Raw genomic sequence first — 4,848 nt, 5'->3', positions numbered from 1 at the left:
GGCAAGGACTGGAGCACTGGAACGGAATGCTGGGGAAGGGAGCAGGACAGGAAAATAGCCCCTGGCGCCCTAACTCTGTTGTCTCACCCGTGTTGTCAGAAATCCCCTGCGAGACTATGGTTTCTTGAGCCCTTGGCAGCCGCGTTTGAAGGGCGGATTATGTCTGCCCAACTTCGATGCCCCCCGGTCTTAATGAGAGACAAAGGGAAACCCGAGACAGGGTGATAACAAGAGGCCCTCTAACTAAACAACCAGGCCAGGGGCTAAGCAAACTCAAAACTATAATATGTGCGGAGAAACCGCCAGGAAAAAGGACAACCAAAATATCCACTTGTCCAATTCTCCTACCCGGCACCGCCAAGTACCAGAGAGGACTTGTGGAAGCGGAACCCTCCGCAAATGCTCCAAACACAAAATATAAAAGGTAAAGCGGCTGAGCCGCAACACACGGCAGAGCCGCAACTCACGAACACCACTGGATATAAAACGGTGATCAGTCAGGACTCCAGGGAACCAAACGACCTCTTGGGATGAGATGACAACTCCCGAATACCGGACTTCTGCGGACTGGAATGACCGGATACAGCAGGACTGGAAACAGACTCTCAGCAAACAAAGGCAGCATGCAGGAAGCTATTACCGGCGTCTGTGAGAAGCCCTGGGAGTGTATTTAACAAGGAGTCCTCCAATCAGCTGCTAAAGGCTGATTAGAATAAATGCCGTGCAGCTGCCTTGCTGCACGGCCAGAGAGCAGGTGAATATCTTAATTTCCTAAAGCCTAGCAACGGGGAACGCGGTCCGCCAGTGGCGTCCCCGTTGCTAGGGTCCGTGCGGCTCAGCGCGCCCGGCGTCTAGCGTTGCTAGGGAGCCGGCGGCTGTACGTGCACGGCGTCTCTAGTTGCTAGGCGCCGGGCCGCGCAGAACATCAAGCGGACCCCGGCGCCTAACAGTATGACTCCCAAAAACAACAACCGCGTCATTGGGACCAACTGCGATTTTGGCAAGTTTAGGAGCCAACCATGTTGTTGAAGAACTGTCAGGGAGAGTAGATGTTTTGCACCAACTGGTCCCTGGATCTCGCCTTTATCAGGAGATCATCCAAGTACGGGATAATTGTGACTCCTTGCTTGCGAAGGAGAACCATAATTTCCGCCATCACCCTGGTGAAAATCCTCGGAGCCGTGGACAGACCAAACGGCAATGTCTGAAATTGGTAATGACAATCCTGAATTGCAAACCTTAGGTAGCTTGAGGCAGTGGCTAAATGGGAACATGTAAGTAGGCATCCTTTATGTCTACCAAAACCATGAAATCTCCGTCCTCCGGACTGGAGATCACTGCCCTGAGAAATTCCATCTTGAAATGGAATTTCTTTAGGAAGAAATTGAGGGATTTCAGATTTAAGATTGGTCTGACTGAGCCGTCCGGCTTCGGGACCACGAAGAGGCTTGAATAAAAACATTCTCCCTGCTGACTAAGGCCAATTTGAACAATCGGTGAGGGGGAACATCTTGAAACCCCAGTTTGTACCCTTGGGACACTATTTGTAAAACCCACGAGTCCAGGTCCGAATGAATCCAGAACTGACTGAAGAGTTTTAGACGTGCCCCCACTGGTGTGGGCTCCTGCAAGAAAGCCCCAGTGTCATGCAGTGGATTTGGCAGAAGCAGAGGACAATCTCTGGTCCTGCGATCTTGAAGAGGCTACAGACCTCTTCCTTTTCCTTCCTCTACCTGCAAAGAAAGGGGAATCTTAACTTCTTGCATATCTATTGGGCCAAAATGACTGCGGTAGATAATGATGCGTCTTCATCCGTTGAGAGGGAACATAGGGCAAGAAGGTTGACTTACCATTGAAATGAGGATGCATCTTGCTGCCTTTCCAATGAAGCAAGTTTAATTTAGTAATAGGTGAAAAACCATCCTTACAAAGGTGTTAATCAGAGACTTGGCTTTGTGGACACTTTTCAGAGAACAAATTTGTTAGCATAAAAATAAAGCCAGAAAATGAAGAGCTGTTTAATCACTCAATTGGATTTTTCTGCCAGCATATTTTTTTTCTCTGCAACCCACTGCTAAATTGTGCTTCCTAGCTGTTTTTATAAAATCACTGAATCAAATCTAACTCTGATTACATCAGAGAAGGCCAGGTACCCTACACCATAACAGGGGGTTTGAAATTTTGACTTGTCTACTTAAATATCACCAAAATCTGATCACAAGTTTAATTACGTCCCTGGGTGGGATTGAACCACCAACCTTTTGGTTAATAGCCAAACACACTAACCGATTGCGCCACAGAGACACTTTGCAAAAAGTGCATACTGACAAAGGCTAATAGGCATACATCTAGAACGTTTCCTAGAAAAACATTAAAAAATCAATAATCTGGAGAGTTTTTGTAAAATGTTTCTTCCATCAACCAACGAAGAAACACATTGGTACTTTCCCATGATGAGTGAGTGCTTCAGGATCTCTTGCACTTACATGTGCAGCAGAGTACTGCAATGGAAGCATGCTGGACCCATAACCCAGAGGTAGGCAGATTGAAACTATCCTTTGCTATATGCATTTTTTTTGTTAATTTAAGTAATCAAAACTGGGATTGATATTTTTGCTCTTTTATTTTTACTTAAAGTACAATAACTTTTACCATTTTAATTTGTTTTAATAGTATATTGACAGTATAGTTTTCTTTCAAAAATCCACTTAATTTTCTTTACCCTGTTATTAAAATGGTAATTGACAAAAACAAACTACATTGTCACCAGAAGAGCAATACAAAATGTACAAGTGATATATTAAAATCATCTTTCCAGCTTGAATTTCAATGATGCATTGGGGCAACGATTTTGTGAGAAACATCTTCACCCTTAAATAAAGATTTTCTTAATTCCTTACCTGTGTGCTAATTAGATATCACCTTGTTTTCACATTAAACAGACTTCCACATGAGAAAGCAGCAAGGATGCAGTGGCGTTAATGTTTCCTGGTGTCAACCTGTATTATTTCAGTAGACATTGAAATGAGGATGCATCTTGCTGCCTTTCCAATGAAGCAAGTTTAATTTAGTAATCGGTGAAAAACCATCCCTACAAAGGTGTTAATCAGAGACTTGGCTTTGTGGACACTTTTCAGAGAACAAATTTGTTAGCATAAAAATAAAGCAAGAAAATTAAGAGCTGTTTAATCACGCAATTTGATTTTTTTGCCAGCATATTTCTTTTTCTCTGCAACCCACTGCTAAATTGTGCTTCCTAGATGTTTTTATAAAATCACTGAATCAAATCTAACTCTGATTACATCAGAGAAGGCCAGGTACCCTAAACCATAACAGGGGGTATGAAATTTGACTTGTCTACTTAAAGATCACCAAAATCTGATAACAAGGTCAATTACGTCCCTGGGTGGGATTGAACCACCAACCTTTTGGTTAATAGCCGTACACACTAACTGATTGCGCCACAGAGACACTTTGCAAAAGTACATACTGACAAAGGCTAATAAGCATTCATCTAAAACGTTTCCTAGAAAAACTTAAAAAAGTCAATAATCTGGAGAGTTTTTGTAAGATGTTTCTTCCATCAACCAACGAAGAAACACATTGGTACTTTCCCATGATGAGTGAGTGCTTCAGGATCTCTTGCACTTACATGTGCAGCAGAGTACTGCAATGGAAGCATGCTGGGCCCATAACCCAGAGGTAGGCAGATTGAAACTATCCTCTGCTATATGCATTTTTTTGTTTGTTAATTAAAGTAATCCAAAACTGGGATTGATATTTTGGCTCTTTTATTTTTACTTAAAGTACAATAACTTTTACCATTGTAATTTGTTTTAATAGTATATTGACAGTATTGTTTTCTTTCAAAAATCCACTTAATTCTCTTTACCCTATTATTAAAATGGTAATTGACAAAAACAAACTACATTGTCACCAGAAGAGCAATACAAAATGTACAAGTGATATATTAAAATCATCTTTCCAGCTTGAATTTCAATGATGCATTGGGGCAACGATTTTGTGAGAAACATCTTCACCCTTAAATAAAGATTTTCTTAATTCCTTACCTGTGTGCTAATTAGATATCACCTTGTTTTCACATTAAACAGACTTCCACATGAGAAAGCAGCAAGGATGCAGTGGCGTTAATGTTTCCTGGTGTCAACCTGTATTATTTCAGTAGACATTGAAATGAGGATGCATCTTGCTGCCTTTCCAATGAAGCAAGTTTAATTTAGTAATCGGTGAAAAACCATCCCTACAAAGGTGTTAATCAGAGACTTGGCTTTGTGGACACTTTTCAGAGAACAAATTTGTTAGCATAAAAATAAAGCAAGAAAATTAAGAGCTGTTTAATCACGCAATTTGATTTTTTTGCCAGCATATTTCTTTTTCTCTGCAACCCACTGCTAAATTGTGCTTCCTAGATGTTTTTATAAAATCACTGAATCAAATCTAACTCTGATTACATCAGAGAAGGCCAGGTACCCTAAACCATAACAGGGGGTATGAAATTTGACTTGTCTACTTAAAGATCACCAAAATCTGATAACAAGGTCAATTACGTCCCTGGGTGGGATTGAACCACCAACCTTTTGGTTAATAGCCGTACACACTAACTGATTGCGCCACAGAGACACTTTGCAAAAGTACATACTGACAAAGGCTAATAAGCATTCATCTAAAACGTTTCCTAGAAAAACTTAAAAAAGTCAATAATCTGGAGAGTTTTTGTAAGATGTTTCTTCCATCAACCAACGAAGAAACACATTGGTACTTTCCCATGATGAGTGAGTGCTTCAGGATCTCTTGCACTTACATGTGCAGCAGAGTACTGCAATGGAA

General features: G+C 41.4%; 1 non-coding gene across 1 annotated transcript; it reads right to left on the bottom strand.

Moving 5' to 3' along the window:
* Positions 1 to 2,230: 2,230 nt before the first annotated feature.
* Positions 2,231 to 2,304, bottom strand: TRNAN-AUU (transfer RNA asparagine (anticodon AUU)). The gene has a single exon. It is a non-coding gene; the product is annotated as a tRNA-Asn (tRNA).
* Positions 2,305 to 4,848: the final 2,544 nt, after the last annotated feature.

The sequence above is a fragment of the Pseudophryne corroboree genome, unplaced genomic scaffold, assembly GCF_028390025.1.
Source record: "Pseudophryne corroboree isolate aPseCor3 unplaced genomic scaffold, aPseCor3.hap2 scaffold_263, whole genome shotgun sequence".
NCBI lineage: Eukaryota > Metazoa > Chordata > Amphibia > Anura > Myobatrachidae > Pseudophryne > Pseudophryne corroboree.
Note: the sequence above shows the minus strand (reverse complement) of the source record. Positions and strands in the feature narration are given on the sequence as shown.